This window comes from Oncorhynchus mykiss, unplaced genomic scaffold, assembly GCF_013265735.2.
Source record: "Oncorhynchus mykiss isolate Arlee unplaced genomic scaffold, USDA_OmykA_1.1 un_scaffold_60, whole genome shotgun sequence".
NCBI lineage: Eukaryota > Metazoa > Chordata > Actinopteri > Salmoniformes > Salmonidae > Oncorhynchus > Oncorhynchus mykiss.
In genome coordinates, this window is record NW_023493657.1 from 1,315,677 (window position 1) to 1,323,176 (window position 7,500).

The window sequence follows — 7,500 nt, forward strand, 5'->3', positions numbered from 1 at the left end:
CGCTAGGGGAGTGCCCCACTACGGCCCTCTCTCTGTCAGGGCCGTCCTTGGGTGCTTTTTACACACTTTAAGAAATCACGATGGATGCAGATTGCTATTAATCCTCCGTGCAACTGGTGATTGAAAACGTGCATCTGGTAACCCAAAATTTCAAATATGGTTCAAAATGAATTTAAAGGCACCCCTCTCATTGTTGCCCGCTATGGGAGCACCCCACTAAGGCCCTGTCTCGGTCGGGCCCGTCCTGAGTGCTTTATAGACACTTTAAGAAATCGCGATGGATGCAGATTGCTATTAATCCTCCGTGCAACTGGTGATTGAAAATGTGCAACTGGTGATTGAAAACGTGCACCTGGTCACCCAAAACACGGTTCTCTATGCGGTTAGCGGTGTTCCATCTATTCATGTCCGCTTATGGCGCACCCTACTACGGACCTTTAGCAATGGGGGCCGGCCCGAATTATTTATGGAAGGTCTGATGATGATTTTTTTTTTTTTTTCACCATCTCTTTCTCTCTCTGCCGGGGCCGGCCAAGAGTGCTTTATGGACGGTTTAAAACATGACTATGGATGCAAATGCTCATTTTCCTCCGTGCACCTGGTGATTGAAAACGTGCATCTGGTAACCCAAAAATTATAAAAGGGTTTTAAATACTTTTACCCGTCATTCTATTGATATAGCCCGCTAGGGGAGTGCCCCACTACGGCCCTCTCTCTGTCAGGGCCGTCCTTGGGTGCTTTTTACACACTTTAAGAAATCACGATGGATGCAGATTGCTATTAATCCTCCGTGCAACTGGTGATTGAAAACGTGCATCTGGTAACCCAAAATTTCAAATATGGTTCAAAATGAATTTAAAGGCACCCCTCTCATTGTTGCCCGCTATGGGAGCACCCCACTAAGGCCCTGTCTCGGTCGGGCCCGTCCTGAGTGCTTTATAGACACTTTAAGAAATCGCGATGGATGCAGATTGCTATTAATCCTCCGTGCAACTGGTGATTGAAAATGTGCAACTGGTGATTGAAAACGTGCACCTGGTCACCCAAAACACGGTTCTCTATGCGGTTAGCGGTGTTCCATCTATTCATGTCCGCTTATGGCGCACCCTACTACGGACCTTTAGCAATGGGGGCCGGCCCGAATTATTTATGGAAGGTCTGATGATGATTTTTTTTTTTTTTCACCATCTCTTTCTCTCTCTGCCGGGGCCGGCCAAGAGTGCTTTATGGACGGTTTAAAACATGACTATGGATGCAAATGCTCATTTTCCTCCGTGCACCTGGTGATTGAAAACGTGCATCTGGTAACCCAAAAATTATAAAAGGGTTTTAAATACTTTTACCCGTCATTCTATTGATATAGCCCGCTAGGGGAGTGCCCCACTACGGCCCTCTCTCTGTCAGGGCCGTCCTTGGGTGCTTTTTACACACTTTAAGAAATCACGATGGATGCAGATTGCTATTAATCCTCCGTGCAACTGGTGATTGAAAACGTGCATCTGGTAACCCAAAATTTCAAATATGGTTCAAAATGAATTTAAAGGCACCCCTCTCATTGTTGCCCGCTATGGGAGCACCCCACTAAGGCCCTGTCTCGGTCGGGCCCGTCCTGAGTGCTTTATAGACACTTTAAGAAATCGCGATGGATGCAGATTGCTATTAATCCTCCGTGCAACTGGTGATTGAAAATGTGCAACTGGTGATTGAAAACGTGCACCTGGTCACCCAAAACACGGTTCTCTATGCGGTTAGCGGTGTTCCATCTATTCATGTCCGCTTATGGCGCACCCTACTACGGACCTTTAGCAATGGGGGCCGGCCCGAATTATTTATGGAAGGTCTGATGATGATTTTTTTTTTTTTTCACCATCTCTTTCTCTCTCTGCCGGGGCCGGCCAAGAGTGCTTTATGGACGGTTTAAAACATGACTATGGATGCAAATGCTCATTTTCCTCCGTGCACCTGGTGATTGAAAACGTGCATCTGGTAACCCAAAAATTATAAAAGGGTTTTAAATACTTTTACCCGTCATTCTATTGATATAGCCCGCTAGGGGAGTGCCCCACTACGGCCCTCTCTCTGTCAGGGCCGTCCTTGGGTGCTTTTTACACACTTTAAGAAATCACGATGGATGCAGATTGCTATTAATCCTCCGTGCAACTGGTGATTGAAAACGTGCATCTGGTAACCCAAAATTTCAAATATGGTTCAAAATGAATTTAAAGGCACCCCTCTCATTGTTGCCCGCTATGGGAGCACCCCACTAAGGCCCTGTCTCGGTCGGGCCCGTCCTGAGTGCTTTATAGACACTTTAAGAAATCGCGATGGATGCAGATTGCTATTAATCCTCCGTGCAACTGGTGATTGAAAATGTGCAACTGGTGATTGAAAACGTGCACCTGGTCACCCAAAACACGGTTCTCTATGCGGTTAGCGGTGTTCCATCTATTCATGTCCGCTTATGGCGCACCCTACTACGGACCTTTAGCAATGGGGGCCGGCCCGAATTATTTATGGAAGGTCTGATGATGATTTTTTTTTTTTTTCACCATCTCTTTCTCTCTCTGCCGGGGCCGGCCAAGAGTGCTTTATGGACGGTTTAAAACATGACTATGGATGCAAATGCTCATTTTCCTCCGTGCACCTGGTGATTGAAAACGTGCATCTGGTAACCCAAAAATTATAAAAGGGTTTTAAATACTTTTACCCGTCATTCTATTGATATAGCCCGCTAGGGGAGTGCCCCACTACGGCCCTCTCTCTGTCAGGGCCGTCCTTGGGTGCTTTTTACACACTTTAAGAAATCACGATGGATGCAGATTGCTATTAATCCTCCGTGCAACTGGTGATTGAAAACGTGCATCTGGTAACCCAAAATTTCAAATATGGTTCAAAATGAATTTAAAGGCACCCCTCTCATTGTTGCCCGCTATGGGAGCACCCCACTAAGGCCCTGTCTCGGTCGGGCCCGTCCTGAGTGCTTTATAGACACTTTAAGAAATCGCGATGGATGCAGATTGCTATTAATCCTCCGTGCAACTGGTGATTGAAAATGTGCAACTGGTGATTGAAAACGTGCACCTGGTCACCCAAAACACGGTTCTCTATGCGGTTAGCGGTGTTCCATCTATTCATGTCCGCTTATGGCGCACCCTACTACGGACCTTTAGCAATGGGGGCCGGCCCGAATTATTTATGGAAGGTCTGATGATGATTTTTTTTTTTTTTCACCATCTCTTTCTCTCTCTGCCGGGGCCGGCCAAGAGTGCTTTATGGACGGTTTAAAACATGACTATGGATGCAAATGCTCATTTTCCTCCGTGCACCTGGTGATTGAAAACGTGCATCTGGTAACCCAAAAATTATAAAAGGGTTTTAAATACTTTTACCCGTCATTCTATTGATATAGCCCGCTAGGGGAGTGCCCCACTACGGCCCTCTCTCTGTCAGGGCCGTCCTTGGGTGCTTTTTACACACTTTAAGAAATCACGATGGATGCAGATTGCTATTAATCCTCCGTGCAACTGGTGATTGAAAACGTGCATCTGGTAACCCAAAATTTCAAATATGGTTCAAAATGAATTTAAAGGCACCCCTCTCATTGTTGCCCGCTATGGGAGCACCCCACTAAGGCCCTGTCTCGGTCGGGCCCGTCCTGAGTGCTTTATAGACACTTTAAGAAATCGCGATGGATGCAGATTGCTATTAATCCTCCGTGCAACTGGTGATTGAAAATGTGCAACTGGTGATTGAAAACGTGCACCTGGTCACCCAAAACACGGTTCTCTATGCGGTTAGCGGTGTTCCATCTATTCATGTCCGCTTATGGCGCACCCTACTACGGACCTTTAGCAATGGGGGCCGGCCCGAATTATTTATGGAAGGTCTGATGATGATTTTTTTTTTTTTTCACCATCTCTTTCTCTCTCTGCCGGGGCCGGCCAAGAGTGCTTTATGGACGGTTTAAAACATGACTATGGATGCAAATGCTCATTTTCCTCCGTGCACCTGGTGATTGAAAACGTGCATCTGGTAACCCAAAAATTATAAAAGGGTTTTAAATACTTTTACCCGTCATTCTATTGATATAGCCCGCTAGGGGAGTGCCCCACTACGGCCCTCTCTCTGTCAGGGCCGTCCTTGGGTGCTTTTTACACACTTTAAGAAATCACGATGGATGCAGATTGCTATTAATCCTCCGTGCAACTGGTGATTGAAAACGTGCATCTGGTAACCCAAAATTTCAAATATGGTTCAAAATGAATTTAAAGGCACCCCTCTCATTGTTGCCCGCTATGGGAGCACCCCACTAAGGCCCTGTCTCGGTCGGGCCCGTCCTGAGTGCTTTATAGACACTTTAAGAAATCGCGATGGATGCAGATTGCTATTAATCCTCCGTGCAACTGGTGATTGAAAATGTGCAACTGGTGATTGAAAACGTGCACCTGGTCACCCAAAACACGGTTCTCTATGCGGTTAGCGGTGTTCCATCTATTCATGTCCGCTTATGGCGCACCCTACTACGGACCTTTAGCAATGGGGGCCGGCCCGAATTATTTATGGAAGGTCTGATGATGATTTTTTTTTTTTTTTCACCATCTCTTTCTCTCTCTGCCGGGGCCGGCCAAGAGTGCTTTATGGACGGTTTAAAACATGACTATGGATGCAAATGCTCATTTTCCTCCGTGCACCTGGTGATTGAAAACGTGCATCTGGTAACCCAAAAATTATAAAAGGGTTTTAAATACTTTTACCCGTCATTCTATTGATATAGCCCGCTAGGGGAGTGCCCCACTACGGCCCTCTCTCTGTCAGGGCCGTCCTTGGGTGCTTTTTACACACTTTAAGAAATCACGATGGATGCAGATTGCTATTAATCCTCCGTGCAACTGGTGATTGAAAACGTGCATCTGGTAACCCAAAAATTATAAAACGGTTTTAAATACTTTTACCGGTCATTCTATTGATATAGCCCGCTATGGGAGCACCCCACTAAGGCCCTGTCTCGGTCGGGGCCGTCCTTCAGTGCTTTATATACAGTTTCATATATTACGATGGATGCAGATTGTGATTGTTTTCCAAAAGACCCGTGTGCATCTGGTAACCCAAAAATTATAAAACTGTTTTAAATCATTTTACCGGTCATTCTATTGATATAGCCCGCTAGGGGAGTACCCTACTACGGCCCTCTCTCGGTCAGGCCCGTCCTTAGGTGCTTTATATACAGTTTAAGATATTACGATGGATGCAGATTGTGATTGTTTTCCAAAAGACCCGTGTGCATCTGGTAACCCAAAAATTAAAATATGGTTCAAAACCCGGGTAACACCACTCTATTTACGGACATGACAGTAGAGCTTACCCCCTGGAGCTATTGACCTCCAGGCTTGTAGGCCCTTACTCACCACCCGGGTATCACCCCTCTATTTCGGGGATGATACCAGCAGGGGACCCCCCCCACCTCCACAACCTCGCATACCAGGTGAACCAGGGCACCCACACTTAAGCACCCCTCCTCGGACATTAAAGCAGATAACCGCGCTGTTATGAACCGCGTGCACCTGGTCACCCAAATGGAACTTGTGCACCTGGTCACCCAAAAGGACCGGCGTGCACCTGGTCACCCAAAGGCCGGCGTGCACCTGGTCACCCAAAAGGACCATGTGCACCTGGTCACCCAAAGGCCGGCGTGCACCTGGTCACCCAAAAGGACCGTGTGCACCTGGTCACCCAAAGGCCGGCGTGCACCTGGTCACCCAAAGGACCATGTGCACCTGGTCACCCAAAAGGACCATGTGCACCTGGTCACCCAAAGGCCGGCGTGCACCTGGTCACCCAAAAGGACCATGTGCACCTGGTCACCCAAAGGCCGGCGTGCACCTGGTCACCCAAAGGACCATGTGCACCTGGTCACCCAAAAGGACCATGTGCACCTGGTCACCCAAAGGCCGGCGTGCACCTGGTCACCCAAAGGACCATGTGCACCTGGTCACCCAAAGGCCGGCGTGCACCTGGTCACCCAAAGGACCATGTGCACCTGGTCACCCAAAGGCCGGCGTGCACCTGGTCACCCAAAGGACCATGTGCACCTGGTCACCCAAAAGGACCATGTGCACCTGGTCACCCAAAGGCCGGCGTGCACCTGGTCACCCAAAGGACCATGTGCACCTGGTCACCCAAAGGCCGGCGTGCACCTGGTCACCCAAAGGACCATGTGCACCTGGTCACCCAAAGGCCGGCGTGCACCTGGTCACCCAAAGGACCATGTGCACCTGGTCACCCAAAAGGACCATGTGCACCTGGTCACCCAAAGGCCGGCGTGCACCTGGTCACCCAAAGGACCATGTGCACCTGGTCACCCAAAAGAACCGTGTGCACCTGGTCACCCAAAGGCCGGCGTGCACCTGGTCACCCAAAGGACCATGTGCACCTGGTCACCCAAAAGGACCATGTGCACCTGGTCACCCAAAGGCCGGCGTGCACCTGGTCACCCAAAGGACCATGTGCACCTGGTCACCCAAAAGAACCGTGTGCACCTGGTCACCCAAAGGCCGGCGTGCACCTGGTCACCCAAAGGACCATGTGCACCTGGTCACCCAAAAGGACCATGTGCACCTGGTCACCCAAAGGCCGGCGTGCACCTGGTCACCCAAAGGACCATGTGCACCTGGTCACCCAAAAGAACCGTGTGCACCTGGTCACCCAAAGGCCGGCGTGCACCTGGTCACCCAAAGGACCATGTGCACCTGGTCACCCAAAAGAACCGTGTGCACCTGGTCACCCAAAGGCCGGCGTGCACCTGGTCACCCAAAGGACCATGTGCACCTGGTCACCCAAAAGCCGGCGTGCACCTGGTCACCCAAATGGAACTTGTGCACCTGGTCACCCAAAAGCCGGCGTGCACCTGGTCACCCAAATGGAACTTGTGCACCTGGTCACCCAAAAGCCGGCGTGCACCTGGTCACCCAAATGGAACTTGTGCACCTGGTCACCCAAAAGACCGGCGTGCACCTGGTCACCCAAAAGCCGGCGTGCACCTGGTCACCCAAATGGAACTTGTGCACCTGGTCACCCAAAAATTATAAAACTGTCCAAAATGCATTTACCGGTCATTTTATTTATATAGCCCGCTAGGGGAGTAGCCCACTACGGCCCTCTCTTGGTCGGGGCCGTGCTTAGTGCTTTATGGACACTTTAAGATATTACGATGGATGCAGATTGTGATTGTTTTGCAAAAGACCCGTGTGCATCTGGTAACCCAAAAATTATAAAACTGTTCAAAATGCATTTAAAGCTATACCTGACCTTCATGCCCGCCAGGGGAGTAGCCCACTACGGCCCTCTCTCAGTGGGGGCCCTATTTGAGTGCTTTATGGACGGTTTAAAATATCACGATGGATGCAGATTGCTATTAATCCTCCGTGCACCTGGTGATTGAAAACGTGCATCTGGTAACCCAAAAATTAAAATATGGACCGCGGGTGAATGGAGGGAGTAACT